A 7,580-nucleotide genomic window follows, 5' to 3' on the forward strand; every position below is an offset into this window, starting at 1 on the left:
TCATAGTAGGAAAAAAGAATACTATGGAAGTAAATAGGGGCCACAAACGGTTTGGTTACAAACATTTCTCAAAATATCTTCCTTTGTATTAATCAAAACAAAGAAATTTATACAGGTTTGTTACAAAATGAGGGTGAGTAAATGATGACAGAATTTTCATTTTTGGGTGAACTATCCCTTTAAGTTCACTTGGTTATACAAAATAAAGCATTATAATAAGCTAAAGCAACCAAAAATCTAAATATTTCTTATTTTTTGGTTATTTTTGTCCATTCAGCTGATCTCTGGGTCTGGCACTAACACTTTTAGAAAAGCTTAGCACAATCCATTGAATCTGATTAGTCCATTTAGCATCGCGCTAAAAAATAACCAAAAACATTTTCCTATTTAAAAACTATCGAAACTCCTTGGTTATTTTATCGCTTTGCTAATGGTCTAATCGGATTCTATTGATTGTGCTAAGCTATGCTAAAATTGTTAGCTCCAGACCCGGAGATCAGCTGAATGGATTCCAAAACGGAAAAAAACAAATGTTTAACTCTAGGGGAGCTGGAAAATGAGCATATTTTCAAAAAATGTGGAATGTCCCTTTAAAGGGAAATGTAACCCACTGAACTAGACCATGATAAGCAGCCAAAACCTTGAATTTTTGGTTTCTGTTATTTTCCATTTTATCCACTTCGTGAAATCCTAAAGTAATTCTGGATATTATATTGCTTTTGTTTTCCTCATAAAAGCTTTGGGTCTCATCTACCTCTGCAAAACAAATAAACGTTGTAGGGTAATGCTTGACGGGTCTTCTCTCACCAAATTATCAACCAGTCATGAGGAGGGACAAAGAGCCAAGGATGAGGTAAGTGTGATCCCTGAACATGTCGTCCTATGCCTACCATCTGGATGTAAGCCTTACTTACAGCTGGTGACCTGTGATCCTTGCAGGAACAAACACTAGCAATACATTCAGAAAAGAAATCTGGTCTGATTTAGAGGTGTTGTTATGCGGTTGTATCATATTTGCACTTCGAGGATGGATTTCAGATTACTGCATGTCATAAAAAATTTGATCAACATGGAACATTCAAAACAAAAGTTTGGAGGGACTGTGACTTGTTATGAAAAGCTAAAGTCAGTGCTGGCTCCCTCTAGTGGCAAATGAGGAATAAATATTGACTCAGAATGGAGCGTAGTGTACTATAGTATGCTATATGAAATGATAGTAGTTAACTACACTGTTGTCCACAATGAAATATTGTCTCAGAAATATTTTAATGCAATAGTTCTAATTTATGTAAAATGCTGATGTCACTTTTGGCTGTTCAATGAAACATTTTACAAGAGATTAGTCTCTCTTTGTAAGCACGTTGCATTGTGATACCCAGTTTTTTTTGTATACAGTGTTGGGTTTAATTAATACTAAGTATCTAGTTACTGTAATAACATTACTTTTTCCTTAAAGGGGACATTTCAAAAGACTTTGCAAGATGTCAAATAACTTTAATTATCGAGGGTGCACCATGCAAAGTTCGTCACAACATGTATGTAGCCTGTCGTGTGTGGTTCGTAATTTCAAAATGTGTTCGCCGCGTAGATTGCGTTGGCCAGATACTCGCATAATCTCGTTAATCAGAGTTTACTGTTAAGGGAGTGTCTTGCGTGTATTTTGTGAACGTGAGCGTCTCTTTTAACGGTTTTGATGTTTGTGCAGTAGGCACTTATTTTGACAAAACATGTGATGCACATGGTTCACATGACGGAACAAACACATGAAAACATGAGCAACATACATTTACTTTTTTACTTTTACTGGGTTGATAAAAGCACTGGGGAACCTATTATAACATTTAAACATGGAAAGGCAGATTTTCATGATCCTTACTTTACTTTTACCTTTAAAGTAAAGTAAGGGATACTCTTATTTTTCCAGTAAATAAATTACAGTCACATCTGATGTAATTGAACTAAATACTGTGTATGTACAGTACAACAATTATATATAATGCAATAATGGATTTAACTTATATATAAATTTATATACCGGTAAGATTTAAAAGCATGTTTTTTATGTACCCTTCTCCCCACTCGGCATTTCAACGGTGATTCAACGTTGAATCAACGTCAGGTACCAACGTTGAATCAACGTTGGATTACCTTTCGGTTTTGCAAAAAATTTCAACGTTGAAATCACGACGTTGTTTCAACGTCACACTTTCAACATAGGTGAATTATGGTTGATATCATGACGCAATTTCAACCTTCTATTTCCTTGTTGTTTTTAACACTAAATATAGATTTTTACTTTACACTGCAATACTCACTAAATGATTTACTGTAAACGTGTCATTTTTAGTGCAATTATCATATGAATGCAACTTGCTACGCATAACTTACAGTACAACCCCATTCATAAAACTAAACACTTAAGTAAGGTAAAGTTTAAATGTGGACAAATAAGATGGCAGGTGCCTACCCTTTCCAAATAAACATGAAAGCAGCTGTTAAAAATATTTTTTTATGGATAAAACACATTCTTTCAAACAGTTAGGTTTCCAGTTAGTAGTGCAGAAGTGGAATTTTCTAAATATATAATAAAGTCATAAAATATGAAACAAAATCATGTTTAAAAGTCATTTTATTAATCTGAATAGAAAAACTTTATTCAAGAAAAACTGCAAATATGAATTTTGTTGTTGGTTTAGTTGACAGTCGTCTTATGGCCACCACCACACATCTATTCTGGCTCATGCTGTACTTAATACGATGACAGCATCTAAGGAGGGAAAAAACACAAGATATTTAATTTTCAAAAAATGCTGCATTTTAGCCCATGTACAAAAAAATCCTGTTATTGCACATCAGGGCAAGATGCGTTTTCTTTGATAGTCTGACTTGAAACATTGCATAGCCATCAGATGAAGGAACAAAGCTGTTGTGTTTACGAAGATGACAATGATGTTCAATTAATATCATCTACAGTGCATTCAGAAATCATACACCTTTCACTTTCAATTTTATGTTGTTGCATGATACTGTAATTGTTTAGATATTTTTACAAAGTAACAATAGGATTTTAGAAACTTTTGCAAATGTATGAAAAAAGAAAACATATCATATTTACATTATACATATTCAGACCCTTTGCAACAACTGAGGTTGCTGAGATGTTTCTACACCTTAAATCGTCCTGATGAACACAAAGATTTTTTAAGGAATGTCTGCAACCAAACTGACCAGAAGCACCATTGACTTACATAGTAGGATAAAAGAATACTATGGTAGTGAATGGTGCTTCTGATCGATGTGGTTACAAATGAATCCAATACTGAATGCTTAAGTGATATTAACTTTATATTTTCAACACCCCTAAATGAGATGCTTAACAAAGCAAACACTGACAGGTTGCTTTACGTTTGGGTCAAACAGCCTTTTGTGTAGTCCCTTACCAATGAAATCGTAGATGGACTTCAGAACTTCTGGATTGTCTGTGTAAGCCTTTAAACTCGCTCAGACCAGCAAGGCATCTTGTTAGCAGACATCCTGACCTGATCAAAAACTTTTGATTAGGAGATGTTCTAATCCTATTTTTAATATGTTTTACAAACTTACCCCAGGTGATCTGGCAAAGCGACTTACGAAACAGCATCTTCCCAAATCTCCTCTTCAGGCTCATCTTAGCGATCATTGCATTTGATAAAGTTTGGAAAAAGAAAAACAAATTTCATTAGTATAGAAATATAAATGTAATCTTTTGGTTAGAAATACAGAAAACTGTGGCCCAAGTACAACTTTTAAAGAAATTAAGAATGTTTACATTTTTTGTCATAACACTATTCATTACCTTTTAAGAGGGAATGATTTGGGGATCTGCAAAGACACACTACTTCACCTCTCTGTATTTTATCACACATCTTCAAATTGCATGTTGATCTGCCTACAATTTAAAACACATAATAAAATAAAAACAAGTCATAGCCCCTTTTAAAAAGAAAACATAAATTGTGAAATACAAAACACTGCATCTTAATTATTAGGATTAGTAGAATTTGATTTGGTTACAAAACAAATATTAAATGCATTGTAAGGTTTTAGGGGAGACGCTTCACAAAAAAGAAATGGTAAATTACGGATTCTTACAACATGGTATCTTGGTGGTGCATTACCAGGGTAGGTGGTAGCTCATTGACAATTAAAAAAATTATGATTAAAGCCATAATACATAAAGATAAGAACAAATAAATGCTGTCATGTACACCACCACAAAGACCCATTTTTTTTCTGTCAATATGAAGCCTCTATAAAACTTGCATCAACATCCACTCTGAACACTGGATTAACTTTTGTCTCTGTCTACTGAAAACAAAGTGTTTGAAATATGTAGGCCTACATACTGTAGAAGGAATAGTGGCATACAAAAGAAATTAATTGCTGTGCTGAAAAGTAACCATTGTATCCTAAATTATTTTCTTATATTTTCCTAATGACAATGATAAACCAGTCTTGAGAAACAAGTAGCAGGTGTTTTTAAAAAGCCACTCTCAATTCTCACCTGTGAAGTTTCTTGTGTTTGTGTGTCATTCTGTTTCTGACCTGACAACCCTTGCTGTCCGTTTCTTGTTCAATCTTGACAAAATATAAAAAAGAAAAATTAGTGCAATATTGGAAGAGAATTCTATAATGACTTTTATCAGAACATGAATACATACACTTGCATACTGCATTTAAGTAAATACTGTAGAATAGCAGGGTTAACACAACATTACCTGATCCAGATGTAGTGGCTGTTGATGCATGAAAATCTCAGCATTGACAAGATCATCATCACTATTCTAATTTGAAGGGCTCTGATAACGAAAACATTACAAAATAATTATAAAAATATACTAAAAACAAGAGCACATTTGTCTAGATAACCATTATTTTCTATTCCCATTAAAACTTGCTAACTATTCAACAAGTAGGCAAAATTACACCGTTACAATGTATTTCAATTCGAATAGAACGTGCGAACTTACACGACATGATATTTTCGTACAAAGGAGTTAACTTAAGTGTTTCATGCCGCTTAAAATCATGGATACTGCGCGAATGACCGCAGGTGAGCGTCATAAGCGTAATTGACTGATTGCCATGGAAACATGAGGGTCACGTCGACTATCTTGTCCCTTTTAATTTTATAACTGCATTTATACACATTACCCCGTCGAGAAAACCTCAGCATGATTAATATTGGATTCGACGCCCATGTTATCACGTCATCAATAAGTTTGGATTAATGTCATTAACACGAACTGCTATACGTATCCGTTATTGCGAATTCGTGAGCCATAAAACCAACATCTCATCTAAGTTTTAACACTTTATCAGTAATATGAATTTGAGAAACTAAGCAGCTTAACACTGACCGGACCGCACCGCACTCGAGCTGCTCCTCCTTACAAAAGGCTGATAGGTGTCTGTGGCGCCTGTCGGATATAAGTTACGCTGACTGAACTACGAAATCAACACTTTTTCACCGAAGTTGTCCAAAAAAGCCCTTACATTTATAACTAGTTGCTTTTCGGAAGCAAAAACAACCAAGTGGTTAAGTTGATAAAAACACACCTCATATTAATTTATTAATATTCATAATAACGAAGTCCAATTTCGGCGGGAACATCCCGTGGACTAGTTAATTAACTACTATAACGAATACATTCGCAACTAACAGAAAAAAACCCAATTTGGCATCGTGCTTTTTTGTCATACCACTTTCTATATGTGAATAAAATAACGTTATACGTTTGCATTGACTTATATTTTCTTACCTCTTCTTTCTCTAAAGCATTTTCTCGTGTGATACGCAAGATCTCGCAGACAGCCGTTCAAACAGTCCAGTCTCGTGTAATCTCGCGAGATTACCTCGCTACCTGTATATTCAATTATTTGTTAAATTTTTTTTATAATTTCATCAATTTTATAAAATGAGTTTTTAAAATTTTTTTCTGAATGATTCACATATTATAAAACATTATTTTATTGTCTCTCTGCAACCATTTACTTCACTGTTGTTTCAACGTTGTTTCAACGTTGAATCAACGTTGAACAAACAACTGACGTTATTTCAACCAAATTTCAACGTTGATTTTTAAGCATTTTATTAACCTTTTTCAACAGTTTACCATTCACCGTTGTTTCAACATTGTTTCAACGTTGAACAAACAACTGACCTAATTTCAACCAAATTTCAACGTTGAAGGTCGGTCATATGCCCGCTGGGTCAATTTAAATACTTGTGAGTGAGTTATTAAGTATATGGTAACACTCTAGTGTAGTTTCTAAATCTCACTTTTAACTTGTTGGTTATTACTGTAGCATTAATATTGCTGAGATATTGTCTGTTTATTAATACTTAAAAAGCACACATTAATGCGTGATTCTGCAAAACCTATTCTACATCCTTAATCTTACCCAATTCCTACAACACTTAAACTTTTGAGTACTTCCCAACACTGGTTGTATTGCAAATATCAATAAAATGCAATAGCAAGCATTTTGCAAATACATCACTATAGCACAGAATAGTGCAGTACGCTGGTTGGATAGCCACAGTCTCAATATAAACCAATTCTCTCACTGACCACTTTCACCAGGGTCTGGGTTTATGAAATCCTGCCTGTATAAATAATAGAATAAATTTTTACTGTAATCGAAAACCAAATGCTTACGAGTGGTTATTATTTTATTTTACCTTGTCTTAAAGCCAACAGAGGACCTCATGCAAAAATGCAATGCAAGAAGCCAGTACAAACACCACAATAAAACACCAAGGACACCCCTTTGGGTCTTTTGTTGACCAATAAAAATGTACAGCCAGCCAAAGAACACACTGTGTTTGAGCTGTTGAGGTTTACTGAAGGTTTCTCTGGTGATGCAAGAAAAGATGCGCTGGTCTCCATATCTCCCTCCTCTATAAAAACCACGTATAATAGCCTAATGGCCGAGACTCAAACTAATATAATGCAAATCTCTGGCTTTCCTTTCTTAGCACTCGCCACTGATGTTGTGTTTGGACTTCAGAGTGTCACAGCTCGATTTTCTTATAAAAGTAAAGGAATTCAAATACAAGATGTATGGAATGAGGTCTGGTTTGGAATAAGGTAGGGAGCGTTCTGCTGACCTAGCAGCCTCTAAGAGATGACTTATTGAGGCTTGTAATGCAATAAAGTAACAATTTTATATTCTTAAATGAAAAATGTTTGTGAATAAAACATCATAGCATATGTAAATGAACACTATTTAAATAGCTAAGCTGTCCTCTCTTAAACTGTCCTCTCTGCACATTATACTTTGGATTTAAAAGTTGCCAGGCATTTACTAATCCTATTCTGGTTCTTATGAAGCAAAGTTGCACATCCTCGTGAAAAATATCCAAACCCTATATTGTCTGTACTGAAGATGTGAAATATTCAGCGGCGGGCACACATCAAGTGAATCCATCTGACTCAGCCTTTTCAAACACTGCAGGTTTCTTTGCTTATAGCCACATCTATTTGTGGGCATCTGCTGTGACAAGAGCACGCCAAAGCGCCGTCATTTCAAAATTA

General features: G+C 34.6%; 2 long non-coding RNA genes across 3 annotated transcripts; both read right to left on the minus strand.

The window, feature by feature from the left end:
- Positions 1–2,611: 2,611 nt before the first annotated feature.
- Positions 2,612–3,667, minus strand: LOC141281860 (uncharacterized). The gene is made up of 2 exons (XR_012336233.1): positions 3,441–3,667; positions 2,612–2,767 (listed from the first exon to the last, which is right to left on the minus strand). It is a non-coding gene; the product is annotated as an uncharacterized lncRNA (long non-coding RNA).
- A 181-nt stretch (positions 3,668–3,848) lies between these two features.
- On the minus strand, positions 3,849–5,455 carry LOC135778899 (uncharacterized). 2 transcript variants are annotated; one of them, XR_012336234.1, is made up of 4 exons: positions 5,400–5,455; positions 4,758–4,838; positions 4,544–4,617; positions 3,849–3,928 (listed from the first exon to the last, which is right to left on the minus strand). It is a non-coding gene; the product is annotated as an uncharacterized lncRNA (long non-coding RNA). The 2 variants fall into 2 exon arrangements; XR_010544644.1 differs by lacking the exon at positions 5,400–5,455 and adding an exon at positions 5,010–5,322.
- Between the last annotated feature and the right edge of the window lie 2,125 nt (positions 5,456–7,580).

This window comes from Paramisgurnus dabryanus, chromosome 2, assembly GCF_030506205.2.
Source record: "Paramisgurnus dabryanus chromosome 2, PD_genome_1.1, whole genome shotgun sequence".
NCBI lineage: Eukaryota > Metazoa > Chordata > Actinopteri > Cypriniformes > Cobitidae > Paramisgurnus > Paramisgurnus dabryanus.